The sequence below is a fragment of the Euphorbia lathyris genome, chromosome 4 (genome assembly GCF_963576675.1).
Source record: "Euphorbia lathyris chromosome 4, ddEupLath1.1, whole genome shotgun sequence".
Classification (NCBI taxonomy): Eukaryota; Viridiplantae; Streptophyta; class Magnoliopsida; order Malpighiales; family Euphorbiaceae; genus Euphorbia; species Euphorbia lathyris.
The window spans coordinates 55,916,998-55,943,008 of record NC_088913.1 but is presented as its reverse complement, the minus strand read 5'-3'; the positions used below and the strand labels follow the sequence as shown (position 1 = coordinate 55,943,008).

The 26,011-nt window shown below is 38.9% G+C and overlaps 1 pseudogene; it reads right to left on the bottom strand.

Moving 5' to 3' along the window:
- LOC136226616 (protein ZINC INDUCED FACILITATOR-LIKE 1-like) overlaps positions 1-18,638 on the bottom strand; it is a 42,615-nt pseudogene extending 23,977 nt beyond the window's left edge.
- Positions 18,639-26,011: the final 7,373 nt, after the last annotated feature.

The window sequence follows — 26,011 nt, the reverse complement described above, 5'->3', positions numbered from 1 at the left end:
GTCCACTTCCTGGATTGAGATTGATGGCATGTGAAATCCTTCGAGGAGGTGGTAAACCCTTCGGTGTCCTAAAAACGGGACTGAATTTTTCCAATAGAGAGTTTATTTCTTGTTGCTGAATTTTCGTCAACCCATGGGTGCTAACTTCGCTGCCTCATTTCATGGCTGTCCTGTTACTGTCACTATCATCTAACCAAACTTGGAGTGAAGACAACCCCTTATCATCAGAGCTAATTCCCTCTAATGCAATTTGCTTCCCCTCTTTCCAAAATTTCATCTTCTTGGCCTTCCAGTCATGACAGACTTCACCCAGTGTTTGTAGCCAGTCCATGCCCAAAATCAAATCTAAATTGCCCATATCCAACACCAAAGATTTAATATGGCATTCAAATTCTCCCATTACTAATCTTATCATTGGACAATGTTGTGAAATTTTGACTTGGTGCCCATCCCCCAAACGAATGTTCATCTCCCTCCCGAGTTCGGCAATTAGTCCCAACGAATGGACTAAACGTTTTAAGATGAAATTGTGGGTGGCTCCGCTGTACACCAGAATCACGATGGGAATTCCCTTAATTTCCCCATGGAATTTGCAGGTTTTAAGGTTGTTGTCATGATTCCCCATCAACCCATTCCACTCGAGAATTTGACACTCACCTCTTCGTCCTTCTAATTCATCTTCATCATTCGAATTCACAGCTTCAGCCCATATTATTTCTCCCTCTGCGTTAACCTCTTCATCATCAGCTAAAAGCAAAATTCGCAGCCTTCCCTCTGGGCAACGATGAGATGGAGAGTACGGTTGCGCACAACGGAAGCAGAGTCCCTTCTTTTTCCTGTCATCCCACTCTTTCTGCGTTATGTGTTTGGTGCCTCTGTCGCAAATGGAGGAATTTTGTGCGACTGAAGAAGTAGTCGTTCTTGAATTATTCCATCTAGGGCTTGAGTTATAATTGCTGGAATGGCTGGAAGGGATGAAATTTTTATTTTCAGGCCCAGCCCATTTATCCTGGCCCATGGGTGATTTATTTAGGTTAAATCCCTTCCATGTGCCTGTTGTCACGTGAGGAGCAGCTCCCTTCTCTTTCAATCCCAAACTTCCAATCCTCTTATAAGCGCCGCCACCTCTTCCCCTGTTCTCCGGCGATTCTGCCGTTCGAGCCAATCTCATGGCTTCCAAACGAGACGATGGATTATGCATGTGAACCTGAGAACGTATTCCTTCCTCTAATCCACTGATGAAGTAGCCGATATATTGTAACTCCGGCTGCCGAGGAACCATGGAGGCGATTAATTCAAATTCTTCTATATAGTCAGCCACTGTCCCTCTCTGTTGAATAGAAGCCAATTCTTCATAAGGATTATGAATCTCAAAATATCTAAAACGTTGCAAGAGTTCTTCCTTAAAGATCTCCCAAGTCAAATGGGGTGTAGATTCATGAAGGATAGTAAACCAATTTATGGCAGCCCCTGCCATACAGATTTCTGTATTATCGATGCGAAGCTCTTCAGGCGTTTGGTTGAGGCGAAAATAGGTTTCAGCCCTAGTGATCCATCCCTTAGGATCAATTCCTTCAAACATGGGTAGTTTCACTTTTCTCCCCCCTAATTGTTGTTCTGTCATCGGGTTAGCGGAGGTGCTGCCCGGAGTTGGATGGCCAAGCTCAAGGTGTCTCCTTGATGCAGGAGTGGTGTTCTGACCTACTTGAGCGTCATTGCCGGTGCTGCCTTCTCTGCCCCCTGAAGCAGACTCATCCACAATGGCTGGCTGTTTCTCCATTTTCTGCATCCAGTTGGAAATCTTTACTTGAAACTCCTCAAAAAAAATATGCATACTGGACATGGATTGAGACAATCTGCTAACTTGATTTCCCATTCCGCTGAGTTGCTTTTCGATACCCACAAACTTAGCATCTTGTGTATCAAACTTGCCCTGGATTCTCGAATCCATCTCGCCGGTATGAGCCATCCGGCAGGTCGGACCAATTGATAAGAATCAACCAACACAAGGTATGAAAATGTAAAGAATTAACAAGAACAGAGAAGAGGAAGAAAGATAGAGATGATATAGATAACCAATGGAACAGTAAATGTCCCTCTCTATTACAAAATAGCATTAATGGTGATAAACCCACAGGGACTAGCCCCCTCCCAGAATCCCCTGACAAACCAGGACTGATTCCCAAAACAACTAAACAACTGAATACCTTGCCTTCCTAACACCAGGCCTTATTTAATACATACCCTATAAAAGCCAAACCACTAACACACTTACACGTGTCCACCTTTTCTCCTAGTGTACACCCTTAACACCTTTGGCCCTCCTTTCTCCCTGACCTTATCACTATCAGGCTCTAATTGTTTCTGAGTCAAAGCAAGACCCCCAATTATGTTCAATCGTTGCAGCTTTAGAAGCTGACCCTTCTTCTAAGCCGGGTTTCGTGTTACGAAATGGGGTTCTTTATCGTGGTAGGGGGCTGGTTATCTCTGCTCACTCAATATGGATACAACCAATTTTAGAAGAGTTTCATGATAATAAAATGGGGGTCATTCTGGTTACTACGGCACTTACAGGCGTGTTGCTGCCAATTTCTATTGGAAAGGGATGGTGAAGCAAATTCGGGATTATGTTTTGAAATGTACTGTTTGCCAACAATTCAAGGCCTCCACGCTTTCTCACGGCGGCCTTTTACAACCTCTGCCCATTCCTCAACTCATTTGGAGTGATATCTCCATGGATTTTATCACAGGTATGCCCAAGTCCAAAGGCTTTGATGCTATTATGGTCATTGTGGATCGAATGTCCAAATACAGCCATTTTTTGCCCTTAAAACATCCTTATTCCTATCACCTAGAAACAGATGGGCAAACGGAGGTTGTCAACCGTTGCTTAGAAGTCCTATTTACGTTGTTTTGCTGCTGATCAGCCCAGTTTCTGGTCTATTTGGTTGCTTTGGGCTGAATTCTGGTTCAATACGTCTTATCATGTTTCCACCGGTACAACTCCCTTTGAAGTGGTTTATGGCAGACCTCCACCAACATTACTTCGTTTTATGCCCCCAAAAAGTTCAGGTGGAAGCTGTTGCTAGAGACCTACTTGATCGAGATGAAGCATTGGCCTAACTTAAAAATCACTTGTTACGTTCTCAACAGCAGATGAAGTTTCAGGTTGATAAGCACTGTCGGACAGTCCATTTTGACGTCGGAGATTGGGTTAACCTTAAGCTCATGCCACACCGCCAACAATCCGTCACTCGCAGAGTTTTCCCCAAGTTGTCTGCCCGCTTCTTTGGACCTTTTCAAATCTTAGCTCAACAAAAATTGGTCCTGTTGCATACAAACTTCAGCTCTCTGATACTGCTCGAATCCACCCGGTGTTCCATGTGTCCCTACTTAAAAAGGCAATTGGGAATCAGCCCTGTTCTACAAATTTGCCTCCTGAGCTCGCCTTGGAAGACTCTTTCCCGCCACCTCTGCTGAAACGGTTTTAGCTTCGCGTATCATTCAACAGGATGGTGACTCTATTTCCCAATGGTTGATTAAATGGGCCTCTAAGGGTGTTGAGGAAGCTACGTGGGAAGACGAATATGTGATGCGCAGTGAATTTCCTAGTCTTGAGGACAAGACTTTTTCTGAAGACGGTGGTATTGATAGAGATCATACTATTAATGTGGGCCTTTTGAAGGACCCGACCCATGAACCAAGACATCTAAGAGCCCGCACAAAGAAGAATGTTGAAGGGTAATTGAGGAATGTTATTCTTAGTTAGTTACACCTAGGGATTTGGGGAATGAGGTGGCAGAGTTAGTTATGCATTTTGTTATTCCTTTGTGGGTATTTAGCTGGAGTTTTGAGAGGAGAGAGGTAGGCTGTTTTTTATTATCTTTCTGCGAGGGCTCTACTATATTGTAGAGAGGGAATTCCATTCTTGTGGAGGCTTAGCCTATCTTGTAACCTTTCTTTTTCTCTTTCGGATTAATAAACACTTCTTCCCATTCATTCCACAATCTGATCTGTTATTCTCTGTTATTGTTCTTAACTGTTGGGTTTCTATCAAACGTCAACACAAACAAGAAGATTCACCGGAGAACTAACCAGACAGGCATAGAGAGGAGATAGAGGCAACACTAGAACAACTGATGACATAGGAAACGACAAAGCCACACGATCTCACACGCCTGTGCGTGGGCTGAGCGCAGAAACTTGTGGCGGCGCATGAGCCTCACGCGCAGGGAGGACGGTGATAGGACTTCGATGGATTACCTGATTAGCAGCAGAGAAAGCATGTTGCATGGGCAGTGAGACAATCTGAGGTGAAAGAGACATTCACCAAAAGCCCAAAGACTGCTACTTATGACAGAAAATAAATTCTATGAAACTCAACTCAGAAACCAAAGAACAAAAGCCAAACTAGGTTCTGATACCATGTAGATAGAAAGAAATACATGGGATACCATGTAATCTGAAACACTACATGAATATAGTTAACTTAAGAGGAACACACACACATATATATATATATATATATATATATAAAAGATATTTCTAAAATTACTCCTTAAATTAAGGAAACACAATAGCCCTACTAGGCACCCTATAGCTGTCTTGTAGTAGCCTATAGTTGTCAAGCATGTTTTAGATTTATTACATGCTGCAAATGGGTGCTTCCTGTTAAAATTAATCCCGATGGTTCGGTTGCCCGATTGAAAGCTAATTTGATTGCTAAGGGTTATCCGCAGTCAGATGGCATAAACTATTTTGAGACTTTCTCACATTGCCAAACTTTCTTCAGTTTTTATGTTTATTTCAATTGGGCACTTCATCACCTTAATGTTAAGAAATACCTTTTGAAATGGTATCTACGTGAAAAGATATATATGGAGCAACCGTCGGAGTTTGTTGCTCTAAAGGAGTCTAGGAAGGTACACGGGTTACAAAGACCATTGTACGGATTGAAGCAATCTCCACGTGCCTAGCTTGGGAGATTTAGTGCTATCGTTATAAATTTGCCTTACGTAGAAGTGCATAAGATCACTCTCTGATTTGCTCATCATCACATTCTAGATGCATTTTATTAGTCATGTATGTTGATGATATAGGAACCACTGGAAATGATGAGACTGAGATCATGAAGTTGAAAGAATTCCTTGGCACTTGTTTTCAAATAAAGCACCTAAGTCCATTGAAATACTTCTTGGGCGTTGAAGTTTCTCGAAGCCACGAGGGAACTTGTCTAACTAGAATTAAATATTGTCTGGACTTATTAAATGATGTTGGTTTGATCGAGGAAAAGACTTATGATGCGTCTATGATACTAAATGCGAAGTTGAATGCTCAAGATCGTGATTTACTTGAGAATGCTGAAAAGTAAAAAGTATAGAAGAATCGTTGGAAAATTAAACTATCTTACAATCAATTTCCCTGAAACCAAATGATAATTGTGGCATTTTTATATACTCTCCAATGCATAATTTTAGAATAACTAAACATTTAGCATATGCTAAGATTTTCTGAGTAGAGAAGATTTAACTAGCAAAATAGCTTGATACAAAAGATAACACAGTATTGAAATTAACAAGATGCTAAGCATAATAATATCTCAAGAGGACAGAATATTTATATATGAAATTATATAAAAAAACAGAATAAGATACGTACTGGAAGCCAAAATGTAGCAATGGTCACCCCAAATGCAAAAACTGAAATACACAAGCAGGGTAGGAAGTATGGAAATCTACATCGAAAATTCATGTTTGGAAATACAGTCAAATTGATGGTACAATTTATACAAATATACAAGTTTCAGAATACTGCATAGTAGTCGAAATTCACTAACCTCCCAAACAAGGATTCCCTGGGAAAAATATTTGGATATTTCTCTGCTGGCTGACATGTCAAGTTGTCCATAAACATTAAAGGAATACAAGCCAAAAATAGAGAGCAGAGAGGAAGTGTGAGAAATGTAAACTACTTCGAGAACAAATTTTGATTTATGAATAATTGCAAACATGGAAGTCATCATCAACAGTTGAATTTACATTCCTTGCAATCCAAGTAGAAACAAGATTTTTGCATACTGTTGAAAGTAAAAAGTCCAGTTTCTCAATATGAGCTCAATCCTCGAACCTGTATATTTTCTCATAATCTCACACAGTTATTAATTTTGTTTTTATTGGCCTGGAAGTAATATGGCAATAGGTGACAGGAATAGTGATTTTTAAATGTTGCAACTCATGATTAATCTGCAAACAGGTATTATGTTGAGCATTCTGATAGAGAATAGCCTAGTCCACTAGTGGAATGGTCTAGAAGGGTGAGTTGCAGAGGACAGGGGTATTTAGGGTATGAGTCATTATTATTCAGGGTATGGGTCATTAGTATTTAAGGGGATATAGAGAAGAGAAAGGGTATGGGATAACAGAGGTGCTACAAGATTTGATGGAACCCCCTATTTTTTCTGGTAAGGATCCAAAGGAATGGTTAGGGCACATTGAGAAATATTTGAAGTTCAATGGAACGCCGCCCCGGTGCATTACGCGTCCCCGCTTAAGCGAGGTCCGGAGAGGGGTCCCACCACAAGGGTGTACTGGGGGCAAGCCTTCCCCTGCCAATATTTTTGGCAAGAGGCCGCTCCTAAGACTCGAACCCAAGACCTCTCAGTCACACGACAACAACGTTCACCGTTGTGCCAAGGCTCGCCCTCTGCCTATGATCTAGAATAATTACAACATAATCCATACAACACCAAGCAACAATTTTTACCAACATTATAAATATTTGATCAGGTTCTTTGCCTAAAATAAGGGAAATTTCAATCAATGACAGAGATGAAGCGTATTCCCTGAATAAATAGTCAAGCATTTGAAGTACCTGGGCAAGGTAGCCTCCTAGTGCTGGGCCAATAATCAACCCTACACCCCATGCCGTACTTACCTAAAATTAGGCCATGTCCAATCAGTACTAAGTTGGCAGTGATTTAAGAACACAAATTATAGATAGGCCAATATGGCTTATTGTTGACAATCCTAAAGCTTGGTACTCCTCTCCGAAAATTTCACATGCATATGCCTGTTCAACAAAATACATATTTCAATTCCAAAACTAATAGAAAAAAAAGAGCATCTGGTGTAACAATTTAACAAATTGTTGAAAGTTCAAGAGAACAATAAAAAAAAAAACTTTCAACAATTCCTTTGCCAATAATAATGATAGCTAAAAACCATATACAATAGAAGTTGTTACCATCATAGGTCCAAGTAAACCATTCAAACTCCCTAGAAGAAACCTTGTAACAACAGCCATCCAAAAATTTAGGCTGAGGCCAAAAAGAGTGTTGAAGATAACCCTGAGATCAACCAAAAGCCATAACATGTTAAAACTAGTAAAAGTAAGATTCAAAACTTTAAAAGAAAATGAGGACCCTGTAATGGTAAAGGGATTCTAGAGTTATTAAAGTTTGTTACTAACACTGTGATGGTCCCAATAATTATGACAGGTTTTCGACCATAACGGTCAGCAACTAATCCCCAGAAAACAGATGTCAAAGTCTGCCAAGCATAAATGATGACCCTTCAAAATAATGATGGGATTTATTAGAAACTGGACTCAGGAAATGGTGTCAGTAATGAAGAGGAAGAACCAGGTAGGAACTTACCAATATATCCAGCATAAGAGCCAATGTCTTCCTCCTTTGCAATATTAAAGTCCCTAACCTGTCAAATTTTGATTGTAAAGGATGAATGAAGTTTGTGCATAAACTTATGCCCAATTTACATGTATGACTTGGCAGATGACCAGTCAATTATGCTGACAAGAGCACCAATGGTTGCTAAGGTTGGATATACAAGGATTTAAGTAGAATCAGATCCTAGGGTTTCTCTCTATCAAATACAACAGGAAATAGCCTAAATTCCTTTCTGCTCCCTAAAAAAAACATTCCTTAAACTTTGTCAATAAAACATACTAAGATAATCGACTCAGAACTTTCCTTCTCTGTCTCCTTAGAATCGTATTCTTTCTTTGTTTTCATATTTCTCCATGTTCTTCTCTGTTTCTCTTTTGTCTCCATCTCTACGCAAGTTGAATATAAAATTTATATTACTGAAGGGGAAGACTCCAAATATCACTTCTGAATTCTCCAGAAGTTCTAGCTTCTTAAATTGAAAAATCTTAAGCAGCCAAAAAAGGAAAAGGAGAGAAAATGACAACAGACATGTAGAAGGAACCCAGAGTTAAAGGTAAAAGTGAAGTCTCGGTGTCAGTTCAAAAGAAAAACTTGGAATTGGAGAATATTGTGTCCTTGCTTGAATAATGCATGCTTCAAAATGTCCGCATGGGGAAAAAAGAAAAATTAATTAATTAATGCTCTACAATCATTGCAACTACAAAGACATCCAAATTTGTGAGAATGATTCAGGAAACATAAAGGACAGAAAGTCATTTTGTAGAATAAGAATTTTCTTGGCATATTTAGCTCTTTAAAACTCCGCCTGTGAGGGTCACTTGGTGGCCTTTACAGCCGGTCCCAAGCCCGGACAAAGGAGGAGGGTTGCGGTAGGTTTGTGGCGGCCAGCGTAAAACTTAGCCACATCTTATGACATGAACCATAATATAAATACCGTTGGAGCGTTCCCTACTCAGCGACGCGCTGCACTTCTTAGACCCGGGTGTAGTGATAAATGTGCAAGGGTTGCTAGGTCGTCGCCCCGAAGCGGCGCGCCACCCCAGGACCCGGGGGTGGTGTCAAATATGCAAGGGTTGCGGGTAAATAAGCTAGTCCACGGTAATGGTAGGGGTAGGGGTAAGGGTAGTAGGTTACGCTTTGGGACATGGAACATAGGTTCTTTGACAGGAAGATTAGCTGAAATTGTAGATGTTATGAAGAGGAGGAGAATAAATATATTATGCCTACAGGAAACCAAGTGGGTTGGAGCCAAGGCTAGAGAGATAGCTCCTTGGGGTTATAAGTTTTGGTACTCAGGAAAGGATAAGGGTAGAAATGGAGTAGGTATTCTTATTGATAGGGAGTATATTGATGAGGTAGTAGCGGTGTCTAGGAAGAGCGATAGAATTATGAGTGTTAAGCTAGTGATAGGGGATGAGGTTGTGAATGTCATTAGTGCATATGCGCCACAAATAGGATTAGATGTGTCTATAAGACAAGCTTTTTGGGATGACTTAGAGGAAGTGGTGCAACAGGTTCCTAGGGATGAAAAAATGGTACTAGGGGGTGATCTCAATGGACACGTGGGTTCTAGGCGAGATGGGTTTGAGAGTGTTCATGGAGGGTATGGTTTTGGAGATAAGAATGAAGCAGGAAATGATATTTTGGAATTCGCATCAGCCTATGACTTGAGTATCATGAACACATGGTTTATGAAGAGAACATCCCACTTAGTGACTTATCGGAGTGGCGGTAATGCGAGCCAAATTGACTTCTTCTTAGTAAGGAGTGCTTGGAGAAAGAGTTATATTGATTGTAAGGTGATCCCTGGTGAGAGTACGACAACCCAACATAGAGTAGTGGTGCTAGATTTTCGAAGTAGGAAATGTATAAGAAAACAAACACCTCAAGTAGAGACTAAGATTAAATGGTGGAAATTGCAAGGGGAGAATCAACAAAAATTTGTGGATGAGATGACCAAAAAAGATATTTGGACTTGCAATATGGATTCAGATATAGATTCGATATGGAATAAGATGGAGCATAGTATAAGGGAAGTAGCGAAGGAAGTTCTAGGGGAATCTAAAGGTAGCATGCCACCGGGTAAGGACACATCTTGGTGGACAGAAGAAGTACGACAAGCAGTAAAGAGTAAGAGAGAATCCTATAAACTATTGGGGAAATGTAGGAGTGACGAGAACTACGAAAAATACAAAGAGGCTAAAAGGGAAGTAAAGAAGGTCATACGGGATGCTAGAGCAAAGGTGAATCGGGATCTGTATACAAGATTGGATACGAAAGAAGGGGAAAGAGACATATATAGAATTGCTCGGATGAGAGATAGGAAGACGCGAGATCTCGGAAAAGTTAAATGTGTGAAGGATGTGGACCAGAAAGTCCTAGTTGGAGATAAGGATATCAAGGAACGATGGAGGTCCTATTTTGATGACTTATTTAATGGAGATCGCCAACAAGATGTTGGAGATATAAGTATCCATCACGATATGATAAATCATGAATGCCTGCGGAGAATTCAAAAGGGTGAAGTCAAAATGGCATTAAGTAAGATGAAGTTGAAGAAAGCAGTAGGACCTGATGGCATCCCTATTGAGATTTGGAGATGTTTGGGAGAAAGAGGAATCGAATGGTTGACGACGTTCTTCAACAAAATTTGGAGAAACAATAAGATGCCATCAGAATGGAGGAAAAGTACCTTAATCCCTTTGTATAAGAACAAAGGCGATGTCCAAGATTGTGCCAACTATCGGGGAATCAAATTAATGAGTCACACTATGAAACTTTGGGAGCGAGTGATTGAACAAAGGCTAAGGAGGACGGTGAAGATCTCGGAAAACCAGTTTGGCTTTATGCCGGGAAGATCAACTATGGAAGCCATCCATCTAATGAGAGAATTAATGGAGCACTATCGAAATAAGAAGAAAGACTTGCATATGGTTTTCATTGACTTGGAGAAAGCATATGATAAGGTACCAAGGGAAGTACTTTGGTGGGCCTTGATAAGGAAAGGCATTTCGCGGAAATATATTGACATCATAAAGGACATGTATGAGGGAGTATGCACGAGTGTACGTACTAGTGTTGGGAAAACTGAAGAGTTTCCTATTACGATTGGAGTGCATCAAGGTTCCGCACTAAGCCCATTTCTTTTTGCCATCGTTATGGATGAACTAACAAGTTCACTTCAAGATGGTATACCATGGTGCATGCTGTTTGCAGATGATATTGTGTTGGTTGATGAGACGAAAGAAGGAGTGGAGATGAAGTTGGAACTATGGAGGCAAACTCTAGAATCTAGAGGCTTTAAGTTGAGTCGAAGTAAGACAGAATATTTGGAGTGTAAGTTTAGCGGCCGTAGGAGTAGGGAGGCAGGGACAATCACCCTAGATGGGAGAGTTGTTCAGGCCTCGGATTGCTTCCGGTATTTAGGATCTATTATCCAAACGGATGGAGAAGTAGATGGAGATGTTGCCCATAGGATTAAAGCTGGTTGGTCGAAGTGGAAGAGTGCTACGGGTTTCCTTTGTGATCCCGGCATGCCTAATAGATTGAAGGGAAAATTCTACCGGACGGCAATTAGACCAGCATTGTTATATGGTACGGAGTGTTGGGCAGTGAAACACTGCCACATCCATAAGATGTCGGTGGCGGAGATGCGTATGTTGAGATGGATGTGTGGTCACACGAGAAAGGACCGGGTGCGTAATGAAATAATTAGGACAAAAGTAGGGGTCACATCTATTGAGAATAAAATGAGAGAAAACCGACTAAGGTGGTTTGGCCATGTGAGACGTAGAGCGCTTGATGCGCCGGTTAGGAGAACCGAAGAGTGGCAAAGGGATGTAGTGGTGAGGGGTAGGGGAAGACCTAAGCAAACTTGGAGGAGGGTGATCGAGAGTGATATGAGTTTATTGGGAATTGAGGAAAATATGGTAGTGGATAGGACGGAGTGGAGGGAGCGAATCTGTGTCGCTGACACGACTTGATTTTCACGGTTTTATATGATGGTTCATGTTAGCCGACCCCGAATCATTTCGGGACTAAGGCTTTGTTGTTGTTGTATTTAGCTCTTTAAAATTCTAAAACTCTTTTTTCTTCTTACTACATAGAAGATCATAACAAAGAACTACTCTCTATTAGAAATCCCTACAATTAATAGTAACTAAATAAAGTTGAAATGTCGCATTTTGCACTATACATAATCTTTTGCAAGAGTGATCCCTGAATTAGATGTAAGAACACACTTTGTCTATTTAATCCTATAAAGGAGGCTTCTATTCTAACCCAAAAGATCCGAACTTTATTTTGAGTATCAACTGCAACCTATACAGAAAAAACCAATTCAACACACACGTAACTGCAGCCAAACCTAGGAAGCTTGGTCCAAAGAACTTCAAATGCTGATGTGAACTACATATTTTTCAGTAAAAAATATTGATTAGCATTTTATTATTATGACACTTAATAGAACATACATTTCCCCATGTCAACATTTAGATTGCTTTGGAACAAAGCAATTGAGCTTGCCATGGTTTTACATAATGTAGTTTGAGAAAACTCAATAATGTATTATTGGAACATTAGGTATTTATATACAAAGTGGTATAGATGCTAATAGGTCCCTGAACTAATATGCTAATAGGTCCCTAAACTAATATCTATATACAATTACATACATTACACTCCCCCTCAAGCTGGAGCATAGATATTTGGCATGCCCAGCTTGTTACAGATGTAATTTACCCAAACCCCATTTAAGGCTTTGGTAAAAATGTCTCCAAGCTGTTCATTGGTGCCAATATAGGCTGTAGCAATGATGTTTTCTTCTAGCTTTTCACGAACAAAGTGACAATCTATTTCAATGTGCTTAGTACGTTCATGGAACACTGGATTGGAAGCAATATGAAGAGCTGCTTGATTATCACACCATAATTTTGCCGGAGTGGTGACGTTGAACCCAAGTTCGGAGAGGAGATGACGAATCCACATAATCTCACACACTGATTGAGACATCGCTCGATATTTAGATTCTGCACTGGAGCGAGAAACAACATGTTGCTTCTTGCTCTTCCAAGAAATTAAATTACCTCCAACAAAGACACAATAACCGGTAGTGGATCTCCTATCATCTTTGTCTCCTGCCCAATCTGCATCAGAGAAACACTCAATCTGGGTATGACCATAATTCTTGTAAAGTAAGCCTCGACCAGGAGTTCCCTTTAAGTAGCATAAAATCTGTTCCAGTGCAGTCCAGTGATCAACAGTGGGAGATGACATAAACTGGCTAACAACACTGACAGAATAGGCAATATCCGGTCTAGTCACTGTAAGATAGTTTAACTTTCCAACCAAACGCCTATATCTTCCAGGGTCTTCAAAGGGCTCTCCTTCTGATGTGAGATGCGCATTCGGTGTCATAGGTGCACTGCATGGCTTAGCACCAGATTTTCCAGTTTCGGACAACAAATCAAGAACATATTTTCTTTGAGACAGGAAAATTCCTTTCTTACTCCTTGACACCTCAATTCCTAAGAAGTACTTCAAAGCTCCTAGATCCTTGGTATGAAACTGACCATGGAGAAATGATTTCAAAGACGAGATTCCTGACATGTCACTGCCTGTAATAACAATATCGTCTACATAGACGACCAAGAGAATGATACCTGAAGCAGAATGTTTATAAAAAACAGAGTGATCACACTTACACTTCTTCATCCCAAAAATCTCAATTGCTTGACTAAACTTTCCAAACCATGCTCGAGGACTTTGTTTCAACCCATATAGAGATTTGCGGAGACGACAAACTTTGCCATACTCCCCCTGAGCAACAAACCCTGGTGGTTGCTCCATGTAAACTTCTTCTTGAAGGTCCCCATGTAGGAAAGCATTTTTTATATCTAACTGATGCAAGGGCCAATTAGAGTGAGCAGCCAGGGAGATAAAGAGACGAATAGAGCCCATTTTAGCCACTGGGGAGAAGGTGTCAGAATAATCAACCCCATAAGTCTGAGCAAAGCCTTTTGCAACAAGGCGAGCCTTTAGTCGAGCAACAGAACCATCAGAGTTAACTTTCACAGTGAATACCCAACGACATCCAACAGGTTTCTTACCAACAGATAAATATACCAAGTCCCAAGTACCATTAGCATCCAAAGCATTCATTTCATCAATCATGGCTTGGCGCCAGCCCGGATGGGACAACGCCTCAGATACAGATTTAGGAGTAGTAGTAGAGTCAAAGCAAGCAACAAAAGACTGTGAAGGAGAAGATAAGCGCTCATAGGAAACAAAAACAGAAATAGGATGGGAGCAAGATCTTTTACCTTTACGAAGGGCAATGGGAAGTTCATCAGTGGTTTGGCTTGACTCAGGAGCAGGATCTGAAGGCAGAGCAGAAATTGGTACTGGATCAGAAGCAGGAGGTCTCTCACGTCGTGAATATACCTGAGTAATTGGTGGCTTAGAGGGACATCCATCCGAGACCTGGTGAACGTGATAGACCAGCTCATCATCAACATCAGTATCACCTGTGGAGATATCAGACGACACGGAAAAGAAGGGAAGATGTTCCATAAACGTGACATCAGAAGATACAAGATATTTATCAAGAGAGGGAGAAAAACAACGATAGAGTATCCAAGGAAGACACATTTAAGGGCTTTGGGGTCAAGTTTAGTGACTTGTGGACGAACATCTCGAACAAAGCAAGTACACCCAAAAATACGAGGTGACACAGGAAACACAGGTTTATGAGGAAAGAGAGTACCATACGGAGTCTCACCTTGTAACACGGAAGAAGGCATACGATTTATCAGAAAACATGCTGTAGAGACAGCATCAGCCCAAAAATGTTTAGGAACACGTGTTTGAAACAGAAGAGCTCTAGTAGTTTCAAGAAGATGACAATTCTTGCGTTCAGCAACACCATTTTGGGATGGTGTATCAACGCAGGAAGATTGATGGAGAATACCATTCTGGATCATGAAAGACTGAAATTGTCCAGAAAAGTATTCTTTTGCATTGTCACTTCGGAGTGTATGAACAGAAACATTAAATTGTGTTTTAATCTCAGCACAAAAAGTAGTAAAATGAGTAAAAAATTCAGAACGACTTTTCATTAAATATAACCAAGTAGTTCGAGAATAATCATCCACAAAGGTAACAAAATATCTGAAACCAGGTTTCGACACAACGGAACAAGGACCCCAAACATCAGAATGAACTAATTCAAATGGAAAACTGGACCTTTTATTGACTCGGGGAGGGGAAAACAAACGGTGATGTTTAGCAAACTGACACGACTCACAATCTAAACTAGACAAATCCTGAAACTGAGGACATAATTTCTTCAACACTGGTAGAGACGGATGTCCCAACCGACAATGTTCATCAAAAGGTGTGGATACACTAGAGAGAGCAACTGGTCTTCTAACAGTTGTATCCAAGACGTAGAGACCGCCAGCTTCCTGTCCACTACCAATAATCTGCTTCGTCATGAGATCCTGAAATAAGCAATGATCAGGGGAAAATGAGATAGAACAATTAAGTGAACGAGTAAGCTGACTCACAGAAATTAGATTGAATGTAAATCCAGGCACATTAAGAACAGAGGAGAGGGAAAGAGAAGAAGTTGGGTTAATAGTGCCAGAACCAATGACAGGGGAATGTGTACCATCAGCTAAAGCAACATGTGAAGGAAAATTTTTATTATGAGAGGTGAACAATTCAGAATTACCTATCACATGGTCTGTTGCACCAGAATCAATGACCCACTTTGAAGACGAAGAAATGAGGCACTTATTAGAATTACCTGAATCAGCAATAGCAGTGATAGGTGAAGTAGAATGTTGAGGAGCTAATGATTCTTGATACTTAGCATACTCATCTGCAGTAAGGGTGTAGGTCGGGCCAGAGGATGTAGCATCACTAGTGACAATGTGAGCAGACCGGTGCCTGTGCTGCCCCTTTGCCTTAAGTTTGGGACAAGTACGCGTGGTATGACCCCGCTCATGACAGTAATAGCACTCAAAGACTCTGTTCCCTTCAGTTGGATATCTGGTGTCCCGGAAGACTCTGTTCCCTTCAGTTGGATATCTGGTATCCCGAGTACCACCCTTAGTCGGACCCTTATAAGAGCGGTCAGATGAAGGCTTGTGGCTGACTAGAGCACAGGAAGCAGGAACAACAGGAGTGGGTGACAGAACCAGCCCACTTCGCAAAACACGGCTAAGAGCTTCCTTAGCATCAGGAATGGTGGCACTAGAGAGAATCTGGGAAGTAACACCCTCAAAATCAGAATCAAGTCCACACAGATAGCGAAGAACAAACATTTGTTCCCGTTGAGCTTGCAACACTCTTATATCAGTACTCAAAGGCAGCAATTCATTCAACTGCTGAAAAATTTCCCTCAACTGCATATAGTAATCCTGAGCAGATTGACCCTGACGATCAGTAGTATAGAAAGATTTATACGTATCGTATAAGCGAGACAAATTATCCTTCCCAGCATACATATTTTGCAGATAGTCCATAAGTTGTCTGACATACTCACAATGACGAACCAAACCAACAATAGACGCATCAATAGAGTTCTTAATACCCAAAAACAAACAGGCATCATCTGCCATCCAATCCTCATCATCTGTCTTAGGATCATCAGTTAAGTGACGGGTCTTCTTGATGCTACGCAAATAAATCTTAATTGTTTTAGACCAGTCTAAATAGTTGGAACCCGTCAATTTATGATCAGTAATCTTAGGATAAACTGTCATAATGCTACTAACCACATTCTTACTAGATTCAACTTTCTTATCCTTGTCCTGAGCCATTTTAGCAAAGAAGAAACACAACCCAACAAGTTTCAGCAAAAAAAGAAACACAAACAGGGACCAACCTTCACGGGTGCGTAAACAAAAGTTGCCGGAACATAAAATAAAGTGGGCAGGGAGGCCGATCGGAGGGAAACGAAGCCAACAGTGTCGGTCGGAGTTGAATCGGTGGCCGGAGGTGGCCGGACGTGCCGTCACGCGCCGGCGCGTGGAGGAAGCTCGCCGGAGTTAAGTGGCACGTGCGGTGCACTCGCCGGTCGGAATGATGCCGGACCGCCGCGAAACTGCCGATCTGAGGATGGGTAGACGGATGGGCTGGGAGGTGAGACTCGGTGGTGACCGGAAATATGTAAATCGGAAGAAGGTGGAACCCTAAATGAGTTTGCACACTAGGGCAAACACAAAAGAAAAACGCTGCACACTAGGGCAGGCTCTGATACCATGTAGTTTGAGAAAACTCAATAATGTATTATTGGAACATTAGGTATTTATATACAAAGTGGTATAGATGCTAATAGGTCCCTGAACTAATATGCTAATAGGTCCCTAAACTAATATCTATATACAATTACATACATTACACATAACATTATGAAAGAGAAGAGACGAAGAACGACCACATTTTTTCATTGGACTGAAGCTTCAATTTTTTTAGTACCTATTACTGATAGGTAAATTACACACGTGGTGCACAACCTCGGTCATTTTTCACATGAAAATATACGACCAGTAAATATGACCCGTCAGTAATTTGACCTCCCTAAAAGTCAAATGTAACGCGAATTCAACATGCCACGCCCGCAATTTTGACTTTTAAGGAGGTCAAATTGCTAATGTGGCATGTTGACTTCGCGTTGACCGTTCATAATTACCGGCTATACACTTTAGTGAGAGGTCACCAAAAGTTTGTACAGTTTTATATGCAAAATTAAAATTGTCCACCAAATTATGAATTAAGACAAATGTACACCACGTATGTAATTTACCTAGCCCTATGAAAATGATATGTCCGTCAAAATATTAGATAAAGTATCCATAATATCATTAAATGAAGTCAAGATCCTATATTCATTTCTAAATAAGAGAAACATTACGAAGATTACAAAAAAAAAAAAATATATAGCTTAAATCCTCATAAATTGTAGGATATAGATCTATACAAATGCTATCAACTAAAAATATAAATATATGCATACACTTACCATGAAGTAAAGAAATGGAAATAGACATGATATAGGGAGTGCTGCAAGAAAGAAAATCAGTGTTAGTATGCTTTCAGAAAACAAAAACCGTCTAAATAAGTAGGCCAATGTTTTGGACTGTCTATACGGTCAAAATGTGGGGCAAAAGCTCATGTGAGCAATATACCAATTTATCCACGGAAAAAGTATCAAAACAGGTCTATGGTTTTTTTGGAAAGTACCAATTTAGACTCTACGTACAAAATAGCACCAATGTATGTTTAATGTTTAAAAATGAGTACCAATTTAGGCCAAAATGTAACAAGTCATTCCGTTAAGTTCTGATTTCTCTCTCCATATACAATTCATATAACTTAACAGAATAATATGAATGATGTGTCATGTTCTGTTATTAAGGTCTAAATTGGTACTCCTTTTTAAAGGTTAAATCTATATTAGTGTTATTTTGTAGGTGGAATCTAAATTGATACTTCCCAAAAATCATAACCCTACTTTGGTACCTTATCTCATTTATTTTATGTAATCAAAATGTCACTCGTTAAGCTATAGGCGAATGTTTGTAATACTACTACCGCACAGTGGTTATAAGTCTGCAATGTCCATTAATATCAACGTATGGAAAAAAAAAACAAATAATTTTGGTTGAATTTGTTTCTTTCTAAACATCAATACATGTTAAAGCCACAGCCATGCAGACGCAGCTCAACAGTGGGAGAGAGTGCCAATTGGTGCATCTTAATGCATAAGAGGCATTCAAAGGAAAAGGTGAAGAGAATTCTTACCACTAGAAAGCACAACAATCCATATGGACACAAATTCTCGGATGGGCAGTCCAGTCCTCGACTCTTTGCGTTGATCAACCTTACAACCGGGACAATTATCATAGTAAATATTTTTCAGGAAAGGCTCTCTGCAGTCATTTTCCATGGCGTGGTAGAAAAGAACTGCTTCTTCAATTGAACTGAAGCAGCTGCCGTGCGAAGAAGCAGATGCTGTAATATATGAGAAGTAAAGACAATCATTGCAGACCTCATTGGCCTGGCCTGAAACAATAAAGAAGAGAGAGAAAAGACAGAAGAATCAGTTGGGGGCAGGTAATAGTCTTCTTCCCCAAAACGTACAACACGTTTTTTGCAATTGCTCACATGATTATCAGAAACGAGTGAAACAATAAACACGTATGTTGATTCGCATTTCATCGTTGCATCCGCGACTCACATCTTCATCTCTCTAAACCCAAAAGTGCACTGTTATTCCGTACAACTTTCGGATTTTAGCTCTAAACCATCATTATTCCTTAATCACGGCCCAGTTAAAAATTAGTCCAATCATCTCGTTTAAGTAGTGTAAAGAAGGGCCAATTACAAATTTAGACTATTTTGACGGAGTCTATTGACGTATGTGATACAATTTCCTTCCATTTTACCACATTTTCATCACACAAAAATATTAGTTCTATGTAACCTGACCACCCCCAACTTTCTCCCTTTCATTTCTTTCAAATTTTTATAACAAAATTCATCAATCCAACCCAAAGTTTAAGCATATTCATATATTATTCAAGTTCATGTAAATATTTTTCTTTTTTCATTTTACGTACACATTATTCAAGTACGCAGTTGGTTAGTTGAATACTTTCTCGTTGAACCCGTCATTTCCCATTTCCTTCATTTCTCTCGATATATCGCATACAATTGTTATAAATGCGACAACTGTCGTCGCATTTGCGACAGCATTGCTCCTTCGTATTTGCGACGATAAATCCTAGCCAACTGTTGACGCATGCAACATTTACGACAATAGCTCCATGTAGCATTTGCGACAATTGCTTTTTGTAGCATTTGTGACAATATATCTCCTTGTAGCATTTGTGACAACATTGTTTCTTGTAGCAGTTGTGACAATATTGTTTTGATAATGTGTTTGTTTCACAAATGCAGAAGTATGTCAGCTAAAGAGAAGTGTACGGGTTTTTTGTCTTGCAATGGCCAATGGAGGTGGTCAATCAAATTTGATGGTTTTGTCAACAGAAATTGATTTGCAAAAGTTAAAAGAGAGAGTTTATACTGTCATACGTGTTTATTCAACCGCATATGACCTATAAATGTCCATATAAGCAACATATGGTCCAAATAAAGTGCGTGGAAGAGTAGCACATATTGATGATGACGATGTTATGGGATTCATAGAGTATTACCGAATGAATCCAATGGATTTGATTCCATTGCATGTTACCCTAAATCTACGAACAATAGATACGGAAGTATTGTGATGTCATGAGGACGGCCATGTCAATATGAGCAAACCACTGAAAGTAAGTTATGATCCCACTATCGAAATTGAGACTCGTAGGCATGTTAATGATGATAATGATGGTAATGATCGTGGAAATGATTATGATTATCAGAATTACCATAATGAATGATAATCATGATCATTATGATGAGTATTGTGATAATAATTATTGTTACGAGAATGGTGATAGTGTGAAAAATGATGTAGATGTCCCTCGGAATCAAAATCCCGAAAAATGTGTTCATGAGACATCCAAACAATCTGATTAGGTCCAAGCAAGTGTATTTGAGAGTGATGATGGAGCTAAAAGGAAAAGGATGACTGGTCCATTTCGATGGCTTCCAAATGTATGTTATGTGCCGGTGAATCCGATTAAGCAATCAAGCAGAGAGTCTACTTTGAGGCCGAATGACATATTCTCAAACAAAGTAGAATTGCAAGATTCACTTGGAAAATATGCAATTGAAAATCCATTCGAATGGAAGGTGTACAAATCAAACAAGTCTTTGTTTGAAGTGAAATGTAAAGATGTTGAAAAATGTAACTGGCGGGCTAAATGTATTGTCATTCCGGGTTCCGATATGTTTAGGCTTGCAAGAATGGATAGTATGGACTTACACACTTGTAGGAGAGATCAAATATGTCCCATCATAGGCAAGCGAGAAAACGAGTTGTAGGGATACTACTTCGAAATAGGTTTGATTTGGAGAATCGAGTGTATCGATCAAAGGACATCGTTTTCGATTTTGAACGAGATTTCTCAGTTAATCTCACTTACATGCAAGCTTGGAGAGCAAGAAGTTGGGCATTGGATGCTCAAGGTGATTTCACCTGAGGAGTCGTTTATGTTGTTACCAGACTACTGTGAGACATTGAAGAGTACCAACCCATGAACAAGGCCGATCCTGAGATTTTAGAGGCTCAGGGGCGAGTTACTAAATGAGACCCTAATAAATAAGTACAAGTAAAAAAATTAAGTAGAAAAGTCATAATTGTATAAAAGAATATTACTAAAAAAATGATATTTTTTTTTGTTAAATTTAACAAACGATCTAATAAAAACATTTCAGATTTAATAAATTATAAAATAGTTCTAATAGATTTTATGCTATTCAGGATACAAAGCATGATAACAGAAAAATGAAAAACCAAATCTGAAAATCATCTCACTTAAGGGGCTTTAGGGACTAAGTTTTTGAAATTGGAAGATTTTGATGCGTTTCTCCCAAATTGCCTCTGAAGACCAAGTAAATCAGAATCTGATAGAGTTTTTCAAAGATAAAAAAACACTATTAGCAATTGGAAGTTTCACAATGAGGTGATTAGAGAATAAAATTAATTATATAGCTGATGAATTGAAGATGAACTGAAGAATAAGGATAATATTACCATTCAATATTCTTTGGGATTGGAGTATGATTAAAGAATGGAGAAATAAATTAGGAATTTGTTACGATTGATGGGTGGGAAAGATAATTATGGAAAGACTCTGTAGATAAATTAGGGAATTGATGACAAATATTTTCATTAGGAAATTTGAAAAGAATTTAAGGTAAATTAGAAATTTTGGCAATTGAGACCCATGTTTTTAACCAAGTATAATCTTTTTTTTGAATTTAATCTAATGTCAACGTTTTTAATTTGGAAAGAATCTGATCACAATATTTTTAATCAAAGTACATTTTGTTTTTTTACATTTTTTTTTTTACTTTAATTAAGTATAATTTAAAAGCCTCAGTATTATACATTACTATAATTGGGCCCTCTCTCATCCTTGGGCCCTGGACAGACGCCCTTCCTGCCCAGGCTCAGGGACGGACCTGAACAGTGACACATATTGAACTTGATGATGATAATCACTTTAAATTCTTCTTTATGGCTATTAGTGTTTTATTGAGAGGTTTTAAACAACATATTCGACTTGTTTTAACCATTGACGGAACTTTTCTAAAATGTAAATATCATGGCATATTGTACATTGCAGTTGCCCTTGATGGTAATGATCATATTTATCCCGTTGCGTTTGGAATTGGACCGAAGGAAAGTCATGAATCATAGCATTGGTTTATGACCAAATCAAAAGAGTGTGGTTATGGTGTTGAAGATCTTGTCATCAAATCAGACCGAAATCAGAGCATTATATATGCAGTTAATTTGGTATTTCCAAATGTCGTACATGGGGCTTGTGCTCACCATCAGCAAATTAATGTCAATGTGAGATTTTGAAAAATTAGGAAGATAGATGAGGTGTTTTTGTGATGTGCAAAAGCTTATTGCTCCTCTGATTTTGAGGAAAGGTTTGCGAGACTTTGTGCACTACATTCCGATGATTCAGACTATCTAGAGCAAGTTGGAAAAGAGAAATAGTCACGTGCATACTTTTATGATCGTTGATATAACATTATCACCACAAATATAGCCAAATCTTTCAATTCGGTTATGGTGGAGGCTAGGCGTTTACCAATCACAATGTTGGTTGAGTTCATATGAGCCAATCTCCAAAATTGGTTTTACGGTAGACGTGCCCTAGTAAGTTATAACCTTAAGTCTATTCATAATAAAACTCAATCGATTTGTTTGTATGTTATATATACATAACCAATATGTTTTTTTATTGCAGAAGAACGTGAAGAGCATTTGACCATGTAGGTCGAAAAGAAGATGAAAAGGCATGTACTTAAAGAAATTCGTTGTTCGTATTTTCCTATCGATAATCACATGTTGATTTAAATACAGGAACATGTATGTTCATGAAATGGCAACTAGAATAGTTTCCATGTAAACACGTATGTAAAGTTGCTTCTAAAGCTCAGATGGACAATGCATATAGGTGGGTACACTGTTACTACACCAACGAAGCACTTAAGTTCGCATGGGCTGAGTCGATATATCCACTTGGTCACCAGTCATAATGGAAGGTATGCGAGACTGCTATGAAAGTGCTACCCCCTAACAAGGACGGACGATTTGCTAGTCGATCGAAAAATAAGGCCATCAGCAAGTGAAGATGTAATTCGCACAAGGTGTAGCAGATGTGGGAACACCGGTCATAATTGTTTAAACGGTCCCAACGTGTTACCAAATACCACACTCTTTCCTAGTGTAATCTCAAGTTCTGCAAATTGTTCTAATACTACTACTACCTCAAAGCATGCGAATTGTTGATGATTATGTATTTGTACTATGTAAAAACTTATGTTTTCTTAAATTCATTTGAGTATGTAAAAACTTATTTTTCTGAAATTCATTCATGTACTTGTACATTATTTTTTCTAAATAAACTTATTATTTGTGCTGACCAAATGAACAAAACTTATCTCAAAACCTTGTCACATCCAAGCGCATTCATCACCAAATGTGACAAGAATACTGGCACTTAAGCGCATTCCTCTTCCTCTTCATCTCCTGCATGACTTTCTTGATCTTCTTCCTTTTCTTCCTCTTCTTCTTTTTCTTCCTCTTTTTCCTCTTCTTTAGATGCTTCTTTTAATTCCTTAAATAGATCGTTTAGATCAACCTTACACCCTCGACATGGTCCAACAGATACTTGTACCAGTCAGTCTCTTCCTCATCGTCCTCAGCTTCAAGTGTCTCGGCTTCTGGAGCTGTAGCTTCCTACACATTGCAAACAAATACATATTGGAAAACAAATACGAGTTCAAGCAAATAATTACACATTGCAAACAAAACAAAGTTATACTTACATTAAATATCTCTTTAACTGTTTGGAATAATGAGGTTGCTTTCTTAATCCATCTCAGCACACGTGGAAGTATATTGCCCTCTCTCCTACTATAATAGGCATAAGTCGCACTCCACAGCTCAAGTATCCAAGTCTGAAAGGAAAAAGTTTGGTTATCACTATGATTAATATATACACTATATAAATACAATCTATATTTATATATCATCATAACTGGAATACGTGTGCAAATCCTATAATTTGATGTGAAACATGTTACTTCCTAGTTCCCTTTCGATTATCAACAAAATTATTCTTTCTTCTCCTAATACCCCTATCCAATGATTTATAAGTCTCCTCCTAAGCCAACACACCCCATGGGAACTCATTGAGCAATGCTGGAAAATCTGCAAGTTCAATTACCCAATCCTTGACATGTCGAGTGTGTGTTATTTAGGATATTGCCATGAACAAAGTACAACCTGGCCACCGACACAAATGTCTTGGTCTTCCTCTTTCCTCCAATTTGTCTCTTTGAAAACATTTTCTAGATCACCATGTGTTATTAACATATAATCCTTGAAATGTTTCTTTCTCTATCTTTTTCGGCATGTTGAGTTCATTTATCATTCCTATAAACTCTCTCGTGTTTACTCTAAACCTTAACTCGCTAATAAGTCCAAATTTCCAATCTCTAAATCTCAACTCCACTCCTCTCACCTTGAACCACATCTCCTTGTGTTTACTATTTTCATCCTCAATCTCTCTCGCTAGTACATGATGGGTTATAGCTCCAGAAAAACTACCCATTATCATATCCAAGTACTGTCCAAATCATGTTTTTCTATACATTTCTATCTAATTAGCACTCAACTTAGACTTGGTCACCTTTCCAGAATCCAAATTAAATCGGAATGTTACTTGTGCATCCAAATTAATGGTCTCAGTATATTTGTAATTACGTGTCAGTTTGCTCTTTTTGGATTCCCTAGGATCATTCTGAAAAGTAATACAATCAACACATATACAAAAACATTAAACCTTGTCGTATCCAAGTGTATTCATCACTAGATGCGACAAGGATACTGACACTTAATCGCATTTACAATAGAAGATGTGACACAGACATTAAACATAACATGAAACCTTGTCGTATCCAAACGCATTCATCACCAGATGCAACAAGGATACTGGCACTTAATCCTATTTGCGATAGAAGATGCGACACACAGAATAAACTTAACACTAAACATTGTCGCATCCAAGTGCATTCATCACTGGATGCGACAAGAATACTGGCACTTAATCGCATTTACGACAAAAGATGCGACACAGAGAATAAACTTATCTCAAATCCGTGTCGCATCCAAACACATTCACGACATGTTTCATCTTCCAGAAGAAACTTAAAGTGGGACTTGTAGCATTTACGACAACAACTTCAAATGTTATCGAATTTACGCTAGAAGTTGTCGTAAATGTGACGATAACAACATAATTTAACTCTGCCTTAAAATAGTTGTTGTCGCATTTATGCCAACCTTGTCGTAAATGCTACAATAACGACTCTAATTTGAAATTTGAACTTCCATTTATGTCGCATCTAACAGTCTTTCACCTAAGTGCGACTACTGGAAATGTATAATCAATGCCATTTCGAAAATTATAAGTGCGACTATTTACCTTACGTTTGGTTCGTGCTTCCTTTTCGGTTACCTTTCTTTTTCCTGTCATGTCGAAATGCAACGAACAAGATGAAGATGAAATGCAGAACAAATGAGATGAAGATGAAATGCAGAACGAATGAGATGAATATGAAACGCATAAGATGCTTGATAGTGATGAAGAAGCGTGAATTGAAGTTAAGGTATTTTTGTCCAGAATTAATGAAAGTGTCTAATTTGGTAAAATGAAAGGAAAGTGTATCAAATATGTTAATAGCCCCCCTCAAATGGTCTAGATTTGTAATTAGCTCGGTAAATTATACAGATAAAGTTTGTCTGAGTTCTTACAAAAGACATGTTCCACAAACAAACTTTACTCGATACATTCTACGCAATCAATATTTTCAAGATGATTACAGTAACTTTCTAAAAATAATAGGGATTAGGTGTAAAAATATCCAACAATTTTACATCTAGCATTTAATATTTTGCAATTTTACCTTTAACATTGACAGTCAAGAACAATTGTATCCCTAATATTGGTAAGTTGGGTCAATTTCAGACATTATTATAAAACACATATAATTTGTTCCTTATTCTACACCAATTGTATATCAATTAGTTTGAAAAAAAAATCACTTTTTTATGTGATTTAATAA